We start from the raw sequence: 26,203 nt of genomic DNA, 5'->3' as shown, positions 1-26,203 counted from the left end.
GGGCACATTGCACCAGAAGAGCAGCTGGACCAACAGGCAATAAAAAGAACTCAGCAAACTGCATTCAGTGAGGTTCAAGATTTTTAGAAGGATGCTGCTAATCAAAGAGATGTATAACTAAATATATGGTTTAGTGAAGTGTTTGCCTTATTTTGGTTTCACTCAGGGTTTTGCAACACATTTTGGCTCATGCCTTCATTAACAACTTGAAGATGTAGATGTCTGAAATTTGAGCAGCCACAAAAGGCAATGCTACTTAGAACATGAAAGGCCAAGCTACAAGTTTGCACAGGAGCCAGGTGAATGTGAGCCTGAAAGGAAGCTTCCTCTCCATCACCAACAGCCCTCAGGAGAGGACATTCTGCAGCAGAGAAAGAGTCCAGGAGGAGAATAATTAACTCTTCTTGGACTCCCCAGCATCCTTGACCCATGTTTGTTTTGCAGGCAAGGGTCCAGAACCCCATGGGGGAGAAAAGCAAAGAGAAAGATCCAGATTCCTGACTGAGGCCAGGATCCCAATTAGCTGACACCCACAGATTTCAGAAACAAGTCCTGAATAACGTTGCTTCACAGTCCATGAATCAGCATGCTTTGCAGAAGCAAGGTCACTTTTTAGTCAGCATGGAATAAGGCATGAACATATCTGATCTTATCTCAGAAGAAAATTTGAGGCAGATTCTCACCAGCTTACAATAATCCCCAGAAACTTTAAATAAGGACAAGAACTATGTGGCCTGCTTAATATTCTGGAGGACTCTAGTCTCCTCTGTTCATGATCCAGGTGTCAACAGCTGGATGTTGACTAGAGAAACTAAGAGCTGGTTCAGAAATGGAAATAAGGTTGTCTTGACCAGAATTTGGCCACACACCCCAGCTTGTCTGGTGGGGGGTGTGGGGAGGCTCTTTGCCCCAGCCTTTTTAAGGAGTCATGAGGCAAACATGGGCCTCCGATTGGCTGGCAGGCCCATGGGGGCAGGGCTTACATAGCAGTTGCTTCAGCTAGTCTCAGCCTCCCAGTTTGCATTCAAGAAGCGATGTGAGAGGATCTCCCTCGCGTCACTTCTCCCAGACTTGGAGGCCTTCCTCTGTGCAGCAGTGGCATGGGGGTGGCAATTTTGGCAACGGGGCTTAGTAGCCAGCCTCCCCGCCCCCCGCCATTGGGCAGCAAGGTGGTGATGGGGCTTTGTGGCCTGCCTTCTCCCCAGAGTTGGGGGCAGGTGTCATGCCGATCATGGCATGGTGTGGGGCCTCCGTCCTGTTCCAGGAGGTTGTCGGGCCATGCCCCCACCCCTCTTTCATTTTTGTTCCCTTTGGGGTGGAATGGGGGAGGCTTGACTGGGGGGGGGGGAGCGTTGCCTAATACTTGCACCATTTGCAGGCTCCTGGGTAGGGATGGGCCCGGACCGGTCCGGACCTTGGTGGTTCGGTTTGGGGGTGGGGGGTAGCTTTAAGAGCGGCGGGAGGGTTTACTTACTTCCCGTCTCTGACGTGCGTGTGCGCGCGCAAAGGACTCCTGGGAGTTTTTCATAGGGACAGCGGGGAAGCGGTGGCAGGGAGGTATCCTGCCGCCCCAATTACTCTGAACTTTACGGCGCCAGAGCGGGAAAGCGGCGGGAGGGGTAAGTAAACCCTCCCGCCGCTCTTAAAGCTACCCCCCACCCCAGTGCCGGACCGCAGTGTGGCGGTTCCGTGCGCACCCCTACTCCTGGGGCACCAGGGAGTTCCTTGCTCACCCCTACACAGTTTGTGTTCCTTCCAATTTTCTCTATCCGCACCTTTTTGGATTTCTTTGGAGGGAGGCATGGAGAGAGGATTGATGGGCGGGGGCTTGCTCTGCCCCTTGCTCTCTTTTTAGGCTCCAAAGGGGCGCTCCTTGGACAGGGCTACTACATCAAACCCCTGGGTTGCAAGTGCAGCTGGCTCAGTGTCTGGCCCTGGTGAATTATTTTGATATAATTCATTGGGGTTACATGGATTTCGCCGGGAACTCATGGCAGAGATACAATCAGTGTTTCCACATGAGGGTGCCGTGGTAGGGATGTGCATGGTGTGTGTGTGTGTGTATGTACCTTTAAGGAGCAGGGAGTGTGCTCTCCCTCCCCCCCCCCTTTCCCCTGCCTGCGCTGTGATTAAAAATGGCCCCATGGGGCAGCAGCATACCTCCACGTGCACTGGGCACTCCCAGTCCAACACACACTGGGGTGGCAAGGAGGTACGCTGCCTCCCCATGGGACCATTTTTAATCACAGCACAGGTGGGGGAAACATGGTGGGGAGGGGGGGCTAAGAGTACCCTCCCTGCTCTTTAAAGGTAACCTCTGCTGCCGCCAAAGAGGTCCATAAAAAGGGCCTCCAAACTAGTTTGTACACATCCCTAGAGGGTGGCCTTAGAGCCTGCCCTCCCGTGGGATAAGCAGCATCATGAGTTGTGGAAATTATGACCCCTTCACAAGGGGGAGTAAGCTGAAAGTGGTCATATTATTTCTAAAACTCCAGCAGTGATTTATGCTGCTGGTCCCAGCAGTCAGTTGGTTCAACTCCAGCTGGTGTGTTGGGACTACAACACTGGAGGCCATTGTACATGCTCGCCGTGCAAATTTGACTGTGGGTTTTGCAGGGGCAAACACTCCAGTACTAGCTGTCCCAATATTTGAGGTTTCCAAAATGGAAAAGGATTTTAGACAGGGTAAGAAGGGTGGTGGTGGCACTGGTGCCCCAGCTCCCTCCAGAAAAGGGAACTGGTCCCATTAATGCTCCTTTCTTTGAATATTGCTGGCTGGTTATCTCCTGCATGGTCAGGCTGCTTATCTGCTAGCTAGTTTTAGGATCCCCAGTGAGTCTCCCAGGGGGCACATTCCCCCCCCCCCAGAATTTGAAGTCTGTTCCGGGCATGGAAGACATGGTCCTCCACAAAACTGGCAAGGTGGCGGCTTTGGGAAGGGCCACATGCATCCAGACAATGCGCTTTCTTGTTCTGCACATTTATGGAGCTTTGCTGGGAGTTAGGTGCCCCTAATACAGGATAAGATTGAGGGACTGTGATGACATGGTGCAGGTCTACTTTTATGCAAATAGGCTTAGGACTCTTTGAAGCTGAGAGGCATTTAGAGCGAGACAGTTAGAAGTTGGAAGTGAAGTTCAGTGAGTGGGGATGTGGATCTGGGTAGGAACAGTCTCAAAGAGGAGGAGTTGTGAGACTCAAAGGATAAGGCAGTCTAAAAATAATAAATAAAAGACTGGGCTATTAGGACAGTCAGCAATACAGATCGGGTTGTGAAGTACAGCTCTGGGAAGGAACTGGGTTCAGAAGGTGAAAAGCCTTATATATTGTGTGTAATGCAACTAAGTGCTGTGAGAAGTTCAAATCATCAACTTTGTAACCAAGCAAGATTTCAGCCCTACTAATCAGTAGTGAAACAAACCAACCTCAGATAACATCTTTAAATAAATATTCTTCTTGTTTTGTTTTAAAGTACATCCGACAGTGATATCTGTAGCAAAACCTCCTCACATCTGTAAAGCCATGTTATCAAGGCAAAGAAACCAACAGAGCTACAAAGGCTTCATCGTGTAACTGGTGGCAGCAGAAGTATAAAGGACACTTATACAAGCCAGAATAACATCTAAGGTGAAAAGCAACTGAAAATAAATTTTACAGATATCCCTGACTCAGACCAAACGCCACAGAGATCAGCCGTTCAGCTTACTTTTTTGGGTACAGAACTTGACAAGGTGGCAGGCTGTGCGAGGCTGCCATGGAACAAATTACTCATACTGAGAAAGGAGGTTCAGGAGTGTTTGGCTTCCAAGAAGGTTACCCTGTGGCATGTGCAGGCCCTACTTGGGCACTTCAACTTTGCCTGCCCCTGGCAGAAATTTCTTGTGGCGCCTCTGTGATGCTAAAAACGGGCTTCGGGAACCTCATCACAGGCTCAAGGCATCAGTGTACATGTGGGGAGAAATTGAGGTCTGGGCTGAGTTCCTAGACACTTTTAATGGCATCTCCTTTTGGCACTCTGAGTGTCTCTTGGAGACTGAACTGCAGGTACATTCGAATGCAGCAGGCAGTTTGGGCTGCGGGGTTTTCTTCTATGGGCATTGGAGCACTGACCCATGGCCCAAGGACTGGATGGTTCAGGGCCTTACTAAGGACCTCACCTTTCTTGAATTCCCCCCATAGTTGAGGCTATCCACCTAGAGGTGGATTTCTTTAAGAATTCTACAGTTAAGTTTGGTGTGACAATCAAGCCATTGTTCAGGTTATCAGTGTCCATCAGGTAGAGTTCTGGTTCTGGTTAAGGCATTTGTTTTCTACTAGCTGGCCTGGGCGCAGAGAATCTGTGCCTCTAGTTCTCCCTTTTTTCTCCCCCTCCCCTCATTCTTGGCCCTCCCCGCCCTCTCAGCTCTCCCCTTGTTCTCAGCGCTTCCCCTCCTCTTCCCCCCTCCCTCAGCTCTCCCCCATACTCGGCCCCTCCCTTGTTCTTGGCCCTCCCCTCCCCCTCCCTCTTGGCTCTCCTCCATTCTCAGCCCCCCTTCCTCGTTCTCGGCCCTCCCCCCCTTTCTTGGCCCATTTTGGGCCCCCTGCGCAGGCTCAGAGATGCCTGAAATGGACTGAGTATGGCCCCACCAGTCATTTGGGTGGCAGGTGGGCCCAAAGAAGGTTTCGCCACCCTCTCCCATGCCTGCTTGTCTGTGCTCCTTGCGAGTAGGTTGATTGGAGGTGCTGTGCACTCTCCTACCGGCTCACAGTGGAGGCTGCGTGTTGGAGGTGACATGCACTTCCGCCGGCCCTCCCTCTCCTCCAGCCACCTCTTCCTCTCCCCACTGCCTACTCCCCTGCCATTCTCTCTCTCTGGCCGGCTGCCTGGCCAGCCGCTGCCACTGCCTGCCAATTCCTCTCCCCCTACCCACTCACCTTTTTTTCTGGCCACCCGCCGCTTTCTCCCTCCCCCCCCACTGCCGCTTTCTCCCCTTGCCTGCCCATTTGCCTTTTCTTCCCCACTGCCGCTGTCACTTTCCTCTCCCCCTCCTTGCAGCTCGCCCGTGAACCCTCACGAGAGCTGCCATGCACGGGATTAACCACAGGTATGCCTTAGAGAATTAGATATATAGATCGGTTGTGCCACAGTATTTGATTATTTATTTATTTATTTGATGTTTATACTGTCTCAACCAGATGGCTCTTGGTGGTTCACAAATATAAAAACTGACAAAACACAAAACACCAATTAAAAACAACTAAAACCAGTTTAAAATCATTTCAGTGCTCACTAAAAGCCAGGCTAAAGAGATTTGTTTTTAGGGCTCTTTTAAAAGGCTACTAAAACTCTTAAGCTCCTAATATCCATAGGGAGAGCATTCCAGAGGCCAGGAGTAACTACAGAGAAGGCTTGATCCCAAGTCGCTGCCAGACAAGCTGGCAGCATCCAGAGACGGACCTCTCCTGATGACCTTAAACTGTGGTGGGGATCATACTGAAGAAGGTGATCTACCAGGTAACCCTGTCCTAAGCTGTCTAGGGCTTTAAAGGTAAAGGTAATTACTAGCTTTCAGTGGGGGGATTTGTCCCTCACCCTGACATTGTGTTCACCCATCTAGACTTGTTCTGAGCTGATGGTGTGCATTTGTCCCCTAGGGATTCATATTGCTTTGAAAGGAGGATTGGCAGCAGTTTTGGAAGGGCGGTGGAAGGTGAAGGAACCAAGCTAGGCTGACCTCTTCTTGTGGCAGGTACAGTGTGGTTTATTTGGGGTAGTGTAGGGTTGGTGAGCACCTTTAGGCACACGTTTAGCATATGGAAGGGTCCTTGCCAGTCCCTAGATGCTTTGGGGCTCAGGGACTTTGCTGGCTTAGGATTTACTCCAACCTGCTCTGGAATCACCAGCCTTAAAGGCTTGGGGGTGGAGATCCCTAAGGAAGCTGCCTTGACAGTGGGTTGGCTAAGATGGGGAGCACCAGCCATAGGGTTGATGTTGCCTGGAGCCAACGTGTGCTATAAAAGGCAAGGAATCAGACTTATAGCTTAGTCAAGACAGTTTTGGCATGAGACTCCACTACCAGTCCCACCAAAAACTGTAAGTGTCCACCCCCATTTCCACTCTAACCCATGTGACCCCATATATGTGGCCTGAGCCACATACCAGAAATTTTAACTTCCAAGAGTTGCCAGCCTTAGTATGAAAAAATCCTGCACGTGTGGATGCAATTGCATGGAGGAAGAAATCCTGATCTGGTACAGCTACTCTTATGGGTGATGCTTTCAAGCCATGACTTGCATGAGTGGAGCAACTAAAAAACGTTCTACTGTGCTTAAGAAAATTGTTGCTGTGATACAGTGCCTGTATCCGTGGGCACACTAGGTCCAACTCTTTCCTGCACAATGTGGCCTCAGGACCACTTATACTTTTAAGAGATACAGAAGAACCTTTCAACTTCTGAACTAGTTCCTAGCCAGGTATCTGGCATTACATGTCACATAGCTTTTGGAATAGTTATCATGTAAATTATATATAATTATTGCAAGGAGAGAGAGTTTTTCAATTGGGAAGATGGGGAAATGGAGAAACAATTTTTTTCCTCTTGCAAGATCTGTTTTTTTAAGGGGACTAATACACCCCCAGTTTTTCTATCTTTTCTTTCCCTTTGTTCACAGTGTGGAACATGAACATATTTGGAAACGCTCATACTCCCACATGATGCCATCTGTGCAGAATTTGCAGCGAAGCCTAACCCCCACCCCGCCACAGTTTGATGAAAAATTGTATTACACTGTTGTATTGAATTACACTTCAACTATTAGGAAAGAATTTTAAACAGACCTCCCAGGGTTTCACACATAGAAATCTGGTGCAGAAACAAGGTTCACATTCTCCTCAGAGTGGACAGAAATCATAAACAGTTCAGCAGCACTTGAACTCTCAGGGCAATCAAAGATAAAGCTATTCTTCCTTCAGACAGAGGGGAGAAAACTTGTAGAAAGCAAATAGGCTGCATACCAAGCTAATGAACAGGTAGCATGAGGAATAGCAACGCTGCCCATCTGGAACTAACACTTCGGCCAATTTAGAAATATATCTACAGTTGAAATATATGTACAGTTGAATTCCTGCCACAGATCAGCTTTGAGAGATTTTCTTATCAGTTCTTCCTGTCTGAATAGGCACACATTGTATGTACTCCTATGGGCGTCCCAATTCTCATATAACAATAAGAGAATGTCTACAGTGCAGACATATATCCATTTTATATCTCAGGGTTCTCTGTGGAGAAGGAAGGACAGTTAAACCAGTAAATGTTTGGTGTAGAGATGACCCAAGTACTTCCAGTTTAAGCCATTTCTTTCATTCTGAGAAAGAGTGCAAAGCTGTTGACTGGCATGCTTCTCTGCACCTGCCCCCAACCCATCCTCTTTCATGACCAAGTTCTTCAGATCCAGATCCAAGTTCTTCAGACTTGCCTGGATCCCTAGGGATTTACCACATCTTTCCTTCCACTTTATCTAGGGCTGTGCTGAATTTGGGGGAGGCAACAATATTGGGTGGTTTTTGGGTTCCGTCACAAAATGGCCTCCAAACCATCTTCTGCAACAATCTTTTTGCATTTGTTAATAGCTTTTCGTTGGGCACCATCACACATGCACCTCTTCGTGTACTTACTACTTGCTATTAACTTGTGCTGCTTTTCGGGTGGGTAACTACTGGTTGTGACAAAAGTCCCCCTCTTTGAATCTGTATGCTAGTTATTGAGGCTGTTCTTATGAGCAGCCAAGTCCAGGCTTAGGCAGGGAACCACCAGGATCCACGTGAATCCCGGGGGTGCCTCAGTACCAAACCCTGGCTCTTAGCCAAGGATAGCGGCTCAAATGTGCCCTTAACCCAGTTGCAAGGTATTGTGCGTCAGTGCGAGCTGCTTGACGGAGATGGGTGCCTAGAGTGCCTGTCCCCCGGGGGGAATCTCCCAGGGCCCTGCATTTGGTGTTGGGGGTTGCTAATTTTTACCCCCAGTAGGTAAAACAGCAGAGCACTAAGGAATGGGCACACAATCCAGTTACAGAGTGGGTAGCAGAGGACGGTTTAGTTGTTGCAGCTATTTAGAGAAAACACATGGAGATCCTTGTCGAAATAAATATTAAGCATTTATTGGTTAAGTACACTTTGATAGGAAAGACCTAAACCCAATCTAAAGGACTACATAATGAATAGGCAAGGAGGGAGAGAGATGTTTCCATCTTCTCTCTAGGAGGAAAGGAAGGATTGTGACTCAGCACAGGAAGTGTGGAAGAGTCAGATCAGGGATCATAAAGTAGAGACAGGTAGAACAGTTAGGGAGACCCTCACTCACTATCTCTACTCCCAGTGCTCCTAGTTTTCATTAGGATAGTTGGTGCAAAAGATCGATGCACTGGAACTCCATCTCCATCATTTGGTGCATGGTGCACTGTGGGATTCCTGGAGGCCGGGACAATGAGTCCCAGCCTCAGAGCGATCTGCACTGCTCCACACTGCACAGAGCAGGGCTGATTGTGTGGGAACATGTTTTGCACTCCCAACAACCAAAAATCGATCGTCTAGGGGAGAAGGCAAGGTCTGCAGAGACTTCCCCCTGCCTGCCGGGTTGGTCATGTGAATGGCCCTGGGGACTGGCTTAGTTTCAAATGGAATCAGACAATTAATAGCTATGAGAGAGGTAGTGATGACTGTATTGACAAATGCACGTACTATATGTAGTTATAGGCAGGAGTTTATCACAACCCGCCTTCTATAGAAGAGCTCTTACCTCCTCTTCCCATTACTGTATGACCAAAGATATAGTTAATGGCAACATGTTTCATACTGGTATTCTTTTGCTGAATTTCAGTTGTTAGCAATGCATAGAGGTGAAGAGATGGAATGCGCACTGCCAGAATACATCCTCCATAACATGGCCAGCAATATGTAGGCAATATCTTAAAGCAATGTGTAGGAAATAAAAGCCTTCTGCAACATGTATCATGAAGTTATTTGCTTTATCTATCCTGCCAAGAATACAGTATGCTGGCTCCTTTTCCATCTTTGAGGGATGTTTTTAATACCAGGTAGCCTGTAAAGCTGGTGCGTCTTCTCAGTTATCTTTCAGCCTGATCCTGTTATCTGCCAGTATTATTTTATACATATTCAATTTCTGAAAATTAAAGAGTCAGAACTAGCTCATTAACTCATTTTCTCTTAATAACAGCTGTCCATCTCTTTTACACATTGAATAATGATGTCACTAGACATCACTTTGCCACAGGGGAAAAAGTTAATAACCCAGCAGTTGTATTTTTAATCATAGATGCATTCAAATTTTCTATATAAAACACTGACCTTTGTTGTTATATTAGAGCTCTTTACCAAACCTCCTTGCATTCTCATCTCCTGTCCCTATAGTAGAAAGTTCATCTGATTTTCAAAGCTGAATGATGTTTCTTCAGACCTCTCTCCCCCTTTCTGCTTCAATTCCCTGCTTCTTCTGCTCTTCTCTTCATTCTTCATTCATCTATCCTCCCTTCCTTCCTTGCTGTTCTGCATCCTTACTTCTAGGCTCCTGGTTCTTTCCCTGTGTCCTCTTCCCAGTCTTCAGCCTCTCAATATGCAGGACTTTAATCCCAACTTTCCTTTCCCTGGACTGCAAAATAGTTGTGTTCCCTAAGCAACTGAACATTGAATAGTACCAAACCAGCTTAACCAATCAGTGCCAAAAGTTTCACTGTCACATGTGCTAAAGCAACATCTATCTATATAATTATCTAAGGTGTACCCGTGGCTAATCCTGTGTGTGGCAGCTCTTGCGAGAGTTTGTGAGCAGAAGCACCTGACTGAGCAGTGGGGATTCCATATGCAGATGGGAGAGAGGAGCCTGTGGCACCGTGGTGAATGGGCAGTGGGGATTCCATATGCATATAGGGAGGAAGAGCCTGTGATGGTTAAGGTCAGTTGAAATGCAACTGTTACTGGTTGGAAGATGTTATTGATGGTAGAGGAGAGGAATCTATCTATTTATCTATGGATAGTGGACAGAGGTCTGCAAAGAGAGGGGTCGTGAGGGAGGAAAGAGCCCCTTCAGGAAAAGGAAGTGGCCGTTGTGTGAATTAGATGAGGAAACAAGATGGACAAGATCTGTTAACTCAGGAAGGGGGGGGGGAAAGAGAGAGAGAGAGAAGGGAGGGAAGAGAGAAAGAAAGAAGGGTGAGGGATGGGCCCGAGCCTGTCAGCAGCCTGAGGGGAACAAGTGGCCATGGCAGCGGCAGCAAGGAAGGGCCCAGTCAACCACTGTTGCTGCTTCTCCTGTGGAGAGGAGCAGAAGTAGAGCTCAGGTGAGAGTGGGGAGGTCTCTGGGGATAGGGGGCTGCCGCTTGGCCAACAGGTGCTAGCAATGCTGCAGCCGTGCCAAGAGGGGTGAGGGGGATGGAAGCAATGGGATGGAAGGAGGAGCAGGAGTGCAGCTCAGGTGAGGGTGAAGAGATGTCTGAGTTGAGGGGGGCTGTGGCAGGGGGCGAGGGGAGCAATCAAGTACTAGTGTTAGGTGCTCTACATGGGTTAAGATAATATCTATATTATTAATTCTCCAAGATGGGCCATGCATGGAGACGTGGCAGAAAGGAGGTGATTGGCTGACAGAGGGGGAGAGAGTTCCGGAGCAGCAGGAAGTTTTATGGTGTGGCTAAGAAAGCAGTTTGACAGTTGGCTCAGGGGCGCCATGAAGTGGCAGGGAGCTTGGAGGCTGGACAGTTGGCTCTGGGGGCTGTGGGTGGCAGAGCTGCACCGTGAAGCGGCAGGGAGCAAGGTGCTCGGAAGCTGTCAGGCGAGTGGGCGACAGTCTCCAGCTGCGGGCGGGGCGAGCCAGCTGCGGACGGGGCGAGCCCACTTTTTTGGGGGGGATGCCACAGGCTCAGTGCACAACTGTACAGATGCTCTGTGGAGGGTCAGCTAGTTTAATTTAAAAGCCCAATCCTGTCCATTGGCCACCCGGAACTCAAGGGAAGATAGGAACATGCAGGTACTCTTGTGCCATCTTAACTGAGCTAGTTACAATGTCATGGCAAAGTAGGAACATCTTCTGTGTATCAGATACTTGAGACTAGTGTTCCCTCTAACAGGGATTCCCAAATGTTGTTGACTACAATTCCCAGAATCCTCAGCTGCAATGGCTTTTGCTTGGGGATTCTGGGAGTTGTAGTCAACAACATCTGGGAATCACTGTTAGAGGGAACACTGCTTGAAACATGCATGAACTCCTAAAAAGAGAAAATATCAAGGCAGCAATAACATCCCACCTTTCCTCTATAAACATTTTTGTTTGCCTTTGTCAACAGTGGAACAAGCACAGAATATAGCCTCTTTTTCAGCCTCTCACCTAATTCAGTGAAAAGTTGCAACATCATTCCTTGGTTCTTCTTGCAGGGTCAAAAACAGTAAAACTACGATCATAGTTCCATGAAATAACTCACTCAGGGCCAAACTACCTATTTACCCAAATAGAAGATGACCCCGAGTTCAAGATGACCCACTTTTAAAATATAGGTTAAATATAAGTTATACTATTTACCCAAAAGGAAGAGGACCCTGAATTTAAAATAACTCCCCAAATTCTAACATCAAAGAACTTGGGAGAAAAAACCTATTCCAGGATTCAGGTAAGAGTAACTCTGCAGATGCATGCAACATTAGCTCAATGGTTGCTTTCCCCTTGCAATGTACTCTCAGGAGGAGGCAACAGAAAATCTGCAGGAGTGGACTGAGGTTGCTTCACCCTTTCCCTACTAGCTGCTTTTCTTCCGAAACTCACTCGGCAGCCACTTTTTCTCGCAGGGTTCCAGGGCCATATCCACTTCACAGGCATACAGGGCCGGACTGGGGGCACTGAGAGGGCGGTGGAATGTATGTGGGGAGGGCGCTGAGTTTTGAGCAGAATAGGTAATTAATGGTGGGAGTTGGGGCGCAGGGGCGCTGCACGGGTAGGGCGCACCGGGAATATGCCCTCTTGCCCTGTGGGCCAGTCCGAGCCTGCAGGCATAGATCTAGAACTATAAGCCAATGACCAAAGCCAATGACTTTGCCAAGTGGCCTGTCTCAAGGATCTGGCAACTTTCACACAATGGCCAATGCAGACTGGTTACAAGTAAACTCGACTCTAGTAGTATCTCACTTTCCCCTTTCAGTCTGTATTGGGGCATTCCCAGACTTCCACAAGCTTCTAATGGTCCTGATTAGAGTCTTTCTGCAATGGCCAGTATCAGATGCTTCAGAATAAAAGAGCCAGGGCACGTTTTAATTGGGGCAGCATAACTTCAGCCGTTTTTGGACTAGAGTTCCTATCATTCCCAGCCATACTGGCCAACAGTCAGGGATTATGGGAGAGGGCTGAAGTTGTGGAGCCCTTTTTTACATGATGGATCTCTTCTTTTCACACCCAGGTTCTCTGCCAATTCCCCCTGAAAGTCTGAACTGCAGCAGCACCCCAACCAACACCATATTCCCAACCCCATGCTTAGCTTCTTCACTAGCCTTGTTTTAAATTAGGACTCAATCCTTCACATGCTTCTCGGCACCTCAGATGTCTAGCCTAGCCTCTGATCTTAAGCAACACTTTTGAGGGGTGCTGCTTTAACCTTTCAAGTTCTCTCTCAGTCTCCAGCCTGTGCATAATATCCTCTTGCAGCCTTGAAAGTGAATTCCTTATCAGTTTTTCTTCCTTGGAAAACACACATTTGTTGTTGCAGGGCAGCCTGTGAAAACACTCACTCTCATTATTTCCAGAGCTCACACCAGTCTTCAAAGTGAAGTACAAATGCAATGCATTCCACACATTTGCACAGTAAACATGTTAACTGCTCTTTTAGGTTTACTTTGTACAACTTTCATTGCTGCTTGGAGACATTTCCATAACAGGAAGAACGTTCACATAAGGGTCATTACATATAGAGGCTATTCACATGATCGGGCAGGAAGGCTTTCCCCACTTACCTCCCCCCCGCCAGACAGCCAGCTGCTGGGAGCACGTCTCACACTCCTAGACGATCCACACTGCTCAGATCTTGCACACTGCTCAGATCTTGGGAGGCCGGGACGATGCCACCTGTCCTCTGGATATCCCACAATGCACTACATGATGAGCGCAGTGCCTTGTGGGATACCCCTGTGAGACAGGCACTCTAAATGCCCATCTCTGTATGAGATCCTGGCACTGGGTTAAGGGAGTGCTCTTCTATTAGTCTAAAACATATTAGTCTCATGTGGTATCTGTTTTTATTAATGTTGTGTGTGAGCCCGAGCAGGAGTGTACTGGAGGGGCGGGGTATAGATATTTTAAATAAATAAAAAAATTAAAAAGTACTACTACTACTAATAATAATAAATTAATATTAATAATTAACCTTGGCTAAAGGCCACGCTTCAAAGTGGGGTTATGTAGGTGGGTGGAGCTGGGATCCTCATGGATGCCATCATGGCACACGAGCAGCCTAACCCAGGCTGGGCTGCCCTAGCCTGTTAGGCTGCCCACAAAAACAGCCTGATAGTGTACAATACCATTTTTAAGATAACAGTAAGATACTCTTTTTGTAAGCAAGTACTGGCAGAATCATGATTGCTGGGGGTTACTAGTTATCTATTGTGTTGCATTTTTGTCTGATCGACGACTGAAATAATGGTCATTCACATGATCATTTTTGGCAGGGCTAGGGAGGGCTCGGGGGAAGGCAGGACACAACCTGTCTCCCTGCCCGCCCCCCCCCCATCCACATCACTTTGGGATTGCTCATGCCCTGCACTCTCACGATTGGCACACCAGTGATCCCGGACCAGCGAGGGGTTGAAGGGGAAGCAGGCTGCAGCCTTCTGCATTCCACACTGCACGACATGAGGCGTGCGATGCACTGGGAGATTTCCTCTTTGCCAGGCGCACCTTCCACCTGGCTCTATGAAAGCTCAGGCTGCCAACAGCCTGAGCTTCCACAAAACCAGGTGGTGAAGGAGGAGGGAAGGTGTGCACCCGCTTCCTTCACCTTTAGCCCACAAAACCCAAAGGCTCTCCACACGAGAAGTGTAGAGCTTGAAGGGGGTTTGCAGGGAGAGCAGGCTTAACCCACTCTCCCTGCACATGAGCAGGCAGCTCGCCCTGGGTGGCCGGAGCGGCCACCCACACGATTACCGGCTCTGTCATGGAGCAGGTTGGGGTGGTGGGGATTGGGGGCCTCCTGGCTCCCAGAAATCCCAGAATGCCCCACGTGAGTGCATGGGGCATGCTGAGGAGCCCCCCCGATGCTGGGAGGCTTGTTGTAGCCTCCTGGCTGGTAGTCGACTCATGAGTCACCATGCTGTGCTGACACACGATCTGGAAGACGGGGTTAGTGGAGTGTGCACTCTGCTAACCTCATTAGAGGGGGGCGGTGCATTTAAGCTGGTTTGCTGCTGGGAGCCCTACAGCTCCACCTGCAGCACACAACCCGCCAAAACTGGGCTGGGCTCCTTTAGCCCAGTTTCGGTGGGTTGTGAGAACAGCCTCCCAGGTTACCTGGCAGAGGAGTGCTGGGATCAGGACCGATCCCAGCGGTTCTCATGACCAGCCTTACCTGGGTTAGCACTGCTTTACCCAGGCAGGGCTGGTTGTGAGAAGGACCTCTGTGTCTCTGAAGGTGTCATGAGTGGTGTCTGTGATCTGCAAGGTTGAGCACTTGCGAAGGCTTAAACCCACTGAAAGTCAAACTCCCGTTTTTGTTCTCACTCTGCATGATCTCCAATCTTAACAGCCCCCAAACCAAGTGAGAGACTACCCCTTTCCATCTGCTTCTCCATGGTCCACATCTCCATACACCCTACCAGCTAAGTCTCCTCGCTGAAGATGTTCAGGACTCACAAATTCCCTAAACGATCTATATCTCTTCCACCAAATTACCTGACCTTAAGGTCTTCTTCAGAGCTTCTGCTCCAAGTGCTCCCACATTAAGGGGAGGGGGAGAGGGTCCTTTTGGCAGAGGCACCCTGTTATGGAATAGCCTCCCCAGAGAGACACACCTGGTATCATTGCTATCCTCTTTTAGATGCCAGCTTAATAACTTTTTGTTCACCAAACTTTTTAAATGGTACTGTTTTGTTTTTAGTTGTATTTTATTGCAGTTTTAATTGTATATTTTTATTTTATTTTATGAACCACCCAGAGAACAATTCTTATGGAGTAGCCATACAAATAAAAAAATTATTATTATTGCCCTTCTCTCCTTCCTCCTCATTGGACCAGTACAGAAAGTTTAAGAAGTGGTTTGGATTTAAATGCTCAAATGCAGAATACTGAAAATACAGGGTGGACACAAAGCATATTAAATGGCAGCCTCTGAAAACCATTATTCTTAGTGCATCCAAAATGTTTTGATAAGCTAACCGTAACTGAGGAAAGGCAGACACTATTTACAAAGCACAATGATTGTTATATTCTATCCAGTATCTTCTATGTTTTGTTTAGCAGATTGTCCCAGTGGGGATCCTGCAGAGAATTTTTTTTTGGGGGGGGGGGTGGACTCAGAAATGGGAAGGGAAGGGAAGGTGAAGAGGAAAATGGAGTTGTTTCTGAATAAACTCTTAGTTAAATATATTTAAGATCACTTTGTGTTGTGAGGGAAGCATCTATAAAACGATCTCCAAACATCCCTTCTCTACTCCTTACAAGATGTTCAGGAGCAGAATGTGTGCTGAGACATATAAGCAGTGCTGCTTCAGGAACCTTAGAGAGTAGAGCTGGGAAACATTTTTTGCCTGAAATGGTGAGAAACTGTGTCTACACTGGAATGTGGGGAGACTGTTTCTGGTAGGTGGTAAGGATATGAGAGCTGGCTCGAATTCAAGCCGGTTCACACTCAGTTTGGTTCGAATGGTTTGGCCTCTAACCGTTTGGTTTTGGTCCGAACCGATCGGGCCTGGTTCAGAGCCCTACCAGCAAAGGGAAATCCAGCGAGGATTCTCCTTTACTGGTAAAGGGGCAGCAGGAGTGGGTGATTGCTGTCAGTGTTATTAAGAGTACCAAAAATCAAGGCAAAGTACTCACTAAGGGCAGTGATGGTGCCGACTCCCCTGACCCCTGCCAGCCCGACCCATTTCCGGGGTTGGCTCAGGCCCGGTCCAGGCAGAGGCAGATTAACGTAGTAGCAAATGTAGCATTTGCTACAGGCCCCGTGTTTTTGAGGGCCCCGCATGCCCGGCTTCCAACTGGGAATTAAAGTTAAAACTTTACCTGTTTTATTTGGTCCATATTAGATAAAATATCCCTTTTCTGCTAAATGTGCCTTTTAAGAGAATGCCCAGCACAGCATCTGTCCAGTGGCTGTTGCTGGTGCCTACCACATTTTTCTTTTTAGAGTGTGAGCCCTTTGGAGACAGAGAAGCATCTCTCCACTCTTTATTTTTCTATGTAAACCACTTTGAGAATTTTGATTGAAAAACGGTATATAAATGTTCACTGATGTTGTAGTAAGTGTGAGTTTGTGGCTTGGTCTCTCATACTCCAAAATATAGCAAATGGAAAAAAATTGAATTACTTTACTATGCAAGTAAATAATTTATGTTTTAATATTTATGTGCATTTCAAAAAAATTTTAGGGCCCCTTTATAACATATGCTACAGGCCCCACACTGGCTTAATCCGGCCCTGGGTCCAGGCCTCCTTTGGCCCATTTTGGGCCTCTGTGCATGACTGGAGGTCAAAGAAATCAAAAAGGGTAGTGGCTGGCAGTGGCCGCTGCCGCTACCCCTCGCCCTGTGGCCACTGCCAGCACTCTTAGTGAGTACCTTCCCTTAATTGTTTTACTTTTAAAAACACTGACAGAAGCCCCTGCCTCCACCCATACCGGTATAGGGGAATACTTGCCAGATTCCTCTTTGCTGGTAGGGGCTCTGAACTAGGCCCGAACCAGTTTGAATTCAAACCGAACCAGGTCCTGGTCCAGAGGAGAGCAAAACTGAACCAGCACAGTCCGGTTGGAATTTGAACCAAGCCGGGAAAACCGGTTTTGTGCACACTACTTGTATGTGGGGAGTCTTGCATTATGATAGTGGGTTAGGCCAGGGGACATTTCAGTTCCATCCACATGAGATAGTCTTGGGCAGAATGAACCATAGAGAACTCTCTACAGATCATTTCTGGGCCTTTTGAACATTACCACAACAGTGTAGGATCATTTCCCTATGGCTTCTACCTATGATGCTGTGGTTATGTTTATAAGTTGGAACCATGTCCCTGCCCATGCAACTCAAGGCTTCCAAACAATACCACAGCAACACAGGAGAAAACTGCAGTAGGAAAAGCTACCCCATGCCACTATTGCAACATATGAAGGAACATTTAAGTTTGAAAACTGAACCAAGTGCCAGAAAACGATCTTTGTGAAGTACTTGGAAATGGGAAGGGGGTGGGAAGACCTCTCCAGCTTTCTTAAGAGAGGGAAATGAATAGAAGGCCTAAGCACCTCACTCCCATCTCCCTCTGGATTTAACCCTTGCTACACAAGAATGGTTGCTTAGGCCACATTGAACAGTATGAATTTTGACAGGCATATGCAGCCGCTCACTCCACAGTATCTCACTCCTGCTGCTGTATCTTTTACGAGGAAACCTAAAGGCACAGTGCCAGTTATGGCAATGATTCATCATCTCCAAGCTCTCTGCTTACATCACAATGCTTTACTGCCAGTTAAAAGCATAAGCTCATGTATGGTGGGGCAGGAATCCAGCTGCTTGGGCAGATGGAATCCATGAGGTTTGACTTTTAAATCTCTCTCTTGTGCCTCTTTGGCAGCTCCACCCTATTACTGTTAACATTTCTGGACTGATAAGACAGAAAGAAAATTCTTCCCTGCTTAGTGAAACAGATTGTGGGTCAATAGTTTATTCATCCCTTTTCCCTTTCAGAAGTTTTCACCCTATTAAAAAAAGGTCAGTTTTTTTAAAAAAGAGGAAAGAGCCCTCATTTATGCAATGTTCATTTCCACTGTAAATCTTCAGTAAGTGAAATCAGACCACAAGTCTGCAACTAAACTGAAATTGGTTTTCACATCCTTCCTGAAAAAGAGTCTTAAGGGTCACCAAAGCAATTATAGATATGTTAATAATGACAAGATCTCACTCTTGATGGTTTCTCCACAACCACAACAGATTACATAGATGTAAGCCCTGCTGAAGCCAATGTAGTTTAGAACCATCGAGGAGCAGGGAGCTTAAATGCAAGCTTTAAAAAGAAAAAAGAACTCCTGGTCTTCTTTGCACCCTGTAACATAGGAACATAGCAAGCTGCCATTTGCTGAGTCAGACCATTGGTCTATCTAGCTCAGTATTGTCCTCACAGACTGGCAGCGGCTTCTCCAAGGTTGCAGGCAGGAATCTTTCTCAGCCCTATCTTGGAGATGCCAGGGAGGGAACTTGGAACCTTCTGCACTTCCCAGAGCAGCTCCATCCCCTAAGGGGAATGTCTTACAGTGCTCACACATGTAGAGGCGGGTCTCACGATCAGTGAGACCCACTTTAGCCAGGTTAGCAGGGAGAGCTAAGCCCGCTCCCCCCACAGACGAGCAGGGCAGGAGCCCTGGGCGGCCAGATCAGCCACCCACATGACTGCTGGCTCCGCGACGGAGCGGGCGGAGGCTGGGGAGTTCGGGGGCTGCGCGGCCCCCAGAAGCTCCAGTATGCACCCAGTTTAAGGGGAGAGGGTTGTTTGGTGGGTTAACTGCCGGGAGGAAACCGGGCTTGCCTGCGGGCCCGGTGGCTCCCACGATCAGGTGAAATAGGGCTAGGCTCCCCTAGCCCGATTTTGCCTGATCGTGGGAATAGCCTCATAGTCTCCCATTCATATGCAACCAGGGTGGACCCGGCTTAGCTAAGGGGACAAGTCATGCTTGCTACCACAAGACCAGCTCTCCTCTCCCTGGGGACAGGGGATTCTAGAGGCTCCATTTCCTAACATGAGGCTATTCTCATGACATGGGTTAACCTGGGCAGCTTGTGTCATCTGGTGCACTGGGAGGCCTCCTCTCTTGGCTGCTCCAGTCGGTAGCCAAACTTCTCGTCCCAGCTTTTTACAGAGGTGGAACAATCTGATGGTTCATTCCTCCTCGGAAGGAAGTTGTGTGTGAGATCGCCGCCGGGTAGCAGGGCTTCCCCTGGCCCACCGCCATTGTGGGCAGTGAGCTGGGGGAAGGAATGGCTACACAGAGCAGTGGTGCGGCTGCTCGGTTTCCTTCTCTGGATCCTAGCTTGGGACTCCATTGCCACGCCAACCATGTGGGTGTGCAGCACGGCAGAGCCCAAGACAGCCACTGCTCATGGGGGGTGGGAAGGGTGGAGGCAGGCAAGCTTCTGCCTTCCCCTCAGCAAAGGTTGGGAGAATGACCTTAATGCCTAAAATAATGCCTGCATCTTTCACATCAAGGAGCTGGGGAAGAGAGACCACTAGACATCCCTTAACATACTACCAGCCACTGGTGCTCTCAGAAGCACATACTCTGCCTTGTTACCCTTTGGCTAAAATTGAATGAACATTTTTACTCACAAGCAAGTCCTGATGAATCCAGTAGGTAAAAGTGAAGTGTGTCGTTGAGTCGGTGTCGACTCCTGGCGACCACGGAGCCCTGTGATTGTCTTTAGTAGAATACAGGAGAGGCTTACTATTGCCATCTCCCATGCAGTATGAGATGATGCCTGTCAGCAGCTTCCGATATCTCTTTTGCCTGATACAGGAGTTTCCCATAGTCTGGGAAACATACCAGCGGGGATTTGAACCAGCAACCTCTGGCTTGCTAGTCAAGTCTCCTTCCAAATCAACACACATAGGTGGCCTGTAAATCTGACAAAATACTTCTTCTGTCCATGGGCTGTATTGCCAGACCTCATTGTTTCAGGGTGAGTAATAGAAAGACTAACAAGGGGCATGGGGACCCTTAATATGAGGAAATGAATTTCCTTCCATTCTTCTCCATTGGCATACCCATAACAATGCAGCCCTACCCACCAACATCAGTGAAGCCATGCCAATTATTTAATGTTAAATCTTCTTCTATAAAGCGATCTGTATTTTATTGGAATTGAAATATAAAATTTCCAAAACTAGTATTATGCAAGGAATTTAATATTTAGAAAGCCCACAGATCCTGATAATTCACAAGCTCCCATTCAAGAGAGATTTCAAGATTTAATTAAAAAACCAGTGGCAGACTACTCCTTAGCTAGAACATTATAGGGGCTAATTCTGATGTTCTTCCACCACAGATCACTCTGTGTGTGTGTGGGGCGGATACATGAAGAGGAGCCCACAGATTTAGTCTCTTGAATTATTTGTGCAAATTTCATATGGCTTCTGAATTCTGACAAAGTCTATTACTTGCATTCTGCTGTATTGTATATCCCTTCACAGAGGAAAAATATTATGTCAGAATAGGTCCTGGATTTCACAAAGCCATACTCTGGCACAGTGCATATGTAGCATGCAGAAGATTTCAGATTAAATACCTGGCATCAGTGGAAAAGGATATCAGGTAGCAAGATAGAGAGAGATCTCCACCCAAGACATTGGAGAGCTATCAGGGTACAGAGAGCTAGGCTAGGCTGGCTTCATATAAGGCAGCTTCTTAGACGGTTTTTTTATTTGGGATTTAATAGTGTTGCATCAGATGTCATTTTCGTTTCCTAATATAATTTAGGGTTCATGTACCAGACCCCTCTAGTTGTTGTAGCAGTCTTTGTGTACCTCCAGGATTGCTGCTCCCTGCTTGTGGCAAAGATGTCATCTGACTCATTAGCTCCAAGTAAAATGTAAAGTTTTGCAAGGCATTACTTAACCCATATGGAGATTTCTGGCAACCAGAAGCATTTACTCATATACCCCATTGAGATCAATTGGGTTTATTGCAGAGTTAAGAACCGAGGCCAATGTTGGCTAACCAACAAAAAAGCAACCCCACAATGACTTACCCTCCCCCCCGCCGCTAATATCTCCCAGTCCCAACTGCATTCATCTTAGATTTCAGTTCTATACAAATGGATCTTTGCACCCATTAAAATGCCTTTTGGTTTCAAGGGAATGTTAGCAGAAGTTTCCATTTCAGCACCTTACATGTTGTGTCTAATTATATGGAAGTTATGATTTATACTTAAATTTGAAAATGTTGTCCAACTGGCTTGGTGGATGAAGAAATAATCACTATTTATCCATAAGATTTTGGCAAGACGTTATCATATAATACTCCTAATGAAATTTAGAAGGCAGACAATACAAATATGGAATAGAAGCCAACCAAAACAAAAGATCCATCAAAGCACAGAACAGGCATCAAAACACTTGGCTTAGAGCTCCTTTACCTTAAGGTATTAAAATAGTTGAGAGAATAAGAACGTTTGAAGAGCCCAATTATAGCAATGAGCCGGCTTCTTTAGGAAGGCTATTTCCCGACAGCAGCATTGCTGCTAAGAAAACCTGCCCTGTGCCATGTTAGTGCTCACCTCATGTAAACTTGGTGCAGAAGGTCTTTTCTTTTTTTAAGAAGGGGAAGCTCATACGAGACCTTTGCTTTTATTCTAGCATCCACAGAGCCAGGGCTAGAATGTGAGGATAACATTATCCTGGTTTATCCTCACAGTGCGGTAGCTGAGGCTGCTACTGAGCACAGAGACACTTTTACAGTGTTCCCTCTATCAGGAATTCCCAGATGTTGTTGACTACAACTGCCAGAATCCCCAGCTGCAATGGCTTTTGCTTGAGGATGATGGGAGTTGTAGTCAACAACATCTGGGAATCCCTGTTAGAGGAAATAGTGCTTTTAAAGTGGTGATTCATTCAGAGCACAATGTCTTAAATAAATAATAAATAAATATATATATCTATATTTAGCAGGGGGAGAGCAACTGACCCTATCCAGCCCCAGCACAGCATCCCTCCAGTGGCTGTTCCTGACGTCTACCTTGCGTTCCTTTTTAGACTATGAGCACTTTTGAGACAGGGAACCATTTTATTTATTCATTCTTTTGTTTGTTATCTATGCAAACTATTTGAGAACTGTTGTTGAAAAGAGGTATATAAATATTTGTAGTAATAATCTGAGAGACAGTAAGGAGCTCAAGGCCACCAGGGAGTTTTGCGAATGAATCCAATACCCCATGCACTCTGCCATGATGGCTGTTTCCTCATTGTAAAACACTGCAATTAAAATAGCATGTTTTATAAGCCAACTCCATGGTATTAAGACATACAAATACAAATGCTTATTTTGCATTGGTGATTTACTATCCATTATATGCTGCTTATACCAAGGACCCTGGGTCACACAGTCACTTGCACATACAGTTGTGAGGGGGACCTCTTCTGTTTCCTAAAGCAGATTGAGCACCCCAAAATACATCCTGGGGAGCCTCCACTTTTGCATATGTCTGGGAGGGGGATAGTTTTAATTTGTCTTAGAAGTGTGTGCTAGCACACAGAGTTACTGACCACAATCCAACATGGAATTAGGCAAAATCTTATGCACTTACCTGAGAATATGCCTTACTGAACTTCTTCTGAGTAAACATGTATAGGATTGCTCTGCAACTGTGCAGCTTGTATCCATTATATCACTAGGTAAGAGGCATTCCAAGCACAAGAGAGGAGCCCTATCATCCTAATCCTAGCTGTCCATTAACTGTGCTGTAAGGAGATATTTGACTACTCTGCACTAGAGAAGTAGTCCTCATGAGGACAATGGGACTGTTCATAAGTAAAGGATGGTTTCAGGCCAGCAACATCAGTCAGTGATGGAAACAGCAATCAATACAAGCTTTTGCTCTCTTGAGGAAAGCCATTTAGACCGGAAAATAGCAATATGTAGACAATGAATTTTATGGAACAGGCCTGAGGGATTATTTTTCTAATATTCCACCTTTGCTCCAAATAGCTATTTTTTTCACAACAACCCTGTGAGACACGTCAGCCCAAGGGAGGGGTTCCCAACAGCGGGTACTAATACCCCTCGGCGTACTTGAAGGGCTCCTGGAGCTACTCAGAGCCCTCCTGCCTCTTCAAGCGGCAGCCATGCTATTTGTTCCCCATCTGAGGATCCCCGACTTGAAGTTGAGGCTTCTTCAGCAATGTGTCTGCTGCAGAAGGGGAGGGAGGAGGTTGAAGACCCTTCTCCTGATTGGCTGGCTATGTGCTGAAACTCAGAACACCTTTCCCCTCAGCCTGACTGACAGGCTCCATTGAACTAGCACGGAGTACTCTCCCTAAAATTAATTTTCAGTTTACTTGTCCCATTAATTTAAGTGGGAGTACTCATGAGTAACTTTGTCTAGATGTTAGCCATGACTGGAGTAGCCTGTCTCATAAACTGTGACTTTTAAATTTGCGTACACACACAAACACAGAGTCTCCATGGGGTACTGAGCTGAAGGTTTGCAACAGAAGTTATTTATTATATTATTATTATTATTACATTTTATATCCCGCTCTTCCTCCGAGGAGCCCAGAGCGGTGTACTACATACTTAGGTTTCTCCTCACAACAACCCTGTGAAGTAGGTTAGGCTGAGAGAGAAGTGACCGGCCCAGAGTCACCCAGCAAGTTTCATGGCTGAATGGGGATTTGAACTCGGGTCTCCCCAGGAGACTCGGGTCTCCCCAGCACTCTAACCACTACACCATGCTGGCTCTTAAAGCTTTAACAAGCTTTAACATTTGTTAAGTTATTTTGGGAGCCCCTGGCCTAAAGAATCATGACTGGCCCATCCTGTGAGCTTGAGGTGGTTGCTCTGGCTGCTCCCACTCATTCATTTTCACCTCCCCACAACACCCTTCCAGGGCAAACGTGGAATCCCGTTTAACACATTTGATTTCTCTTCTGCATTCCATTATGTATCAATGACAAAAAGTGAAAGAAGGATAAAAGTGCTCTTTTAGTGTCATATGAAAAGTGTTGATTCGTGCATGCTGAATTGTCGTGCCATTACATGGATAGGGCTGATCTGTGCAGAGTTTCAACATGTGGTGAAGCAATCCTATGGGTTCTCTGCCATGTACTCAGCTTGAAGCTCAGTTTACTGCAAGTAGCTGAAATACAGTGGTGACACAGTGGTGGTAATTTTCCAGGTAATGCTTCCATGCAGGGAAAAAAATGTATGTACATTGGGCACACATCACCATGCATGTTAACAAAAGCACACATAACAGACAGTGCACACACTTTTTCTATGAGCAAATCATATTTGTGCAGAAAAGACATCATGCATGAAACAGCTCCAAGTGTTGCAAGCTGGCTGTGTGGCAAAGCAATCACCTGACCATGCGCCAAAGAAGCAAAAAAGTACTTTTACTTCAGCAGTTTCACATTATGCACCTTCAGAGTGCCAGCAGCATTAGTATGTTAAAATCTACCTAGCAGAGACTCATGAAGCACCTTAAAGACTAACAGATTTCTTGTGGCATCAGCTTCCGTCGAATAGATCCCACAAAAATATATATCTCAATAAATCTGCTTGCATTTTAAGGTATTTGCCATTTTCACATTATGAACAACAGCTCTAGCTCAATATCCTGTCTCCCAACAGTGTCTACCACCAGTTGCTTAACAACACTCATGTAGAAATTGAGCAACAAGTGGAGTAATGCACCTTCTGTTGTCAATTTTAACTATTTATATTTTCATATGATTAACTTCTCAGTTTCAGAATCAGGAGCAATTTGACTCCAGGTTTGTCACCAATAGATCAGCTTTGATCAGCCTTGAGTTGGGAAGATCAGCCTACAATGACCATGTAGATGCACTCTTAAAAAATAAAGTCGCAAATTCTCACCCATTTAATTACTTGTCACTGGCTAATATTTCCTTCATAAGATTGCTCTCCTTTTGTTTCCTTGACACACCTGACTACATTACATACCTGGTTTTCAGAGTCAAGGAACTGAGTTCTGTACTAGTTGTACTCCAAGTGGAAAAAAGTAATAAAATTTCAAATACACCTCTTTTGAATCAATCGCTTCAAATCCAAGGCTCTCTGAAACACAGATGTTTCAGAGAAGGAGAGAAACAGATTATCTGAGAAAAATTTATCTTTGTGACACACATCTATAAGCTAACTTCTGCCGCAGGACAGGAGTCCAAGCATAGAGGTCATACACACGCAAGCTGTACAACAGGCAGCTGAGAGTGAAATCCTGTGCACACTTACTTGGGAGCAAGTAACACATCACATGGCAGAGTTTACATCTAAAGAAATGTGGATAGCATTGCGTTACTAATGCGCAAGAAGGTTGGATACTATTGAAGAGCTTTCCTTGGAAGGAATAGTAATTTTCTTTCTTTCTTTCACGTGGGGGACTGAACTCTTAAAAAAGTGATGTTTCTTATTTTATTGCCCAGAAAAATAGAAAAAAACCTATTTTATTTCCCAGAATTGAACAATTTCTAGTCATTTTAAAAAACAAAAGAAAATAGCGTACCCGGGGGGTAACTAGACTAGCAGCAGGGAAAACGTGAATTGCCCTGGCAAAGTTCTTCAATGGCACATCTCAGTCCCTCTTCAACTTTTTAAAGGGGAATGGATTCTAACTCTGGCCAGACTAGGATGAAGAAATCGACATCTCTTAAACGAAAGATCTAGGGTCACAAACGGCAGAGGCTGACAATCACAAGCTTCGATAATAAACGGAGAGTTAAGATTCAAATGAGCCACCTTTCAGAAACACGTTGTATTCCATTCTGGATAAAAGTCACTCACCCCCAACACCCGGATCGACCAAGCCTTGGCCGTCCCAAGACAAGCCCCCTGTGTAGCTCCAGTTGGCGCTTCTTTCTCTTAAAGTACATCCATCCTTTGGTGAAGCAGTAAGAGTCAGAGAAAGGATGGTCATTAACCCGAGCGCCCCCCGCTCCCGCCCGCGCACTTAGTCACTCCTTCTCCCCCCCTCCCCGTTTACATCCAATCAGCACAGCTCTGCCCTCTTAAAGCTGCAGCAGCCTCTCTGCAGGGCACGATACACTCCAACCATTCTTTATATTGCAACCGTGGCTTCTATAAATAGAATCTACCCATCTTGGGGGAGCGACAGGCAGGCTTTATTCTCTGAGTGCGTTTATTTGAAAAGAAGCGATGAATTACCAAGTGTGTGCTCACTTTGCCGGGAAGGCTTAATGAAAATGAAAACCTCCACTCCTAATCTCTGGAACCCTGAATATAGCCTTTC

At 46.6% G+C, this 26,203-nt stretch overlaps 1 protein-coding gene across 2 annotated transcripts in view; it reads right to left on the bottom strand.

The window, feature by feature from the left end:
* Positions 1-25,905, bottom strand: part of MRAS (muscle RAS oncogene homolog) — a 68,127-nt gene extending 42,222 nt beyond the window's left edge. Inside the window, exon 1 of one of the 2 annotated variants that reach the window (XM_053263657.1) lies at positions 25,738-25,905. The gene's annotated coding sequence lies outside the window, so the exon portion shown is untranslated. Of the gene's footprint in view, positions 1-9,343; positions 9,587-25,737 lie in introns of those variants that run through there. The other variant, XM_053263665.1, reaches the window with a different exon arrangement.
* Between the last annotated feature and the right edge of the window lie 298 nt (positions 25,906-26,203).

Source organism: Hemicordylus capensis, chromosome 1 (assembly GCF_027244095.1).
Source record: "Hemicordylus capensis ecotype Gifberg chromosome 1, rHemCap1.1.pri, whole genome shotgun sequence".
NCBI lineage: Eukaryota > Metazoa > Chordata > Lepidosauria > Squamata > Cordylidae > Hemicordylus > Hemicordylus capensis.
The sequence above is the reverse complement of the archived record's forward strand: the minus strand, read 5'-3'. Positions and strand labels throughout refer to the sequence as shown.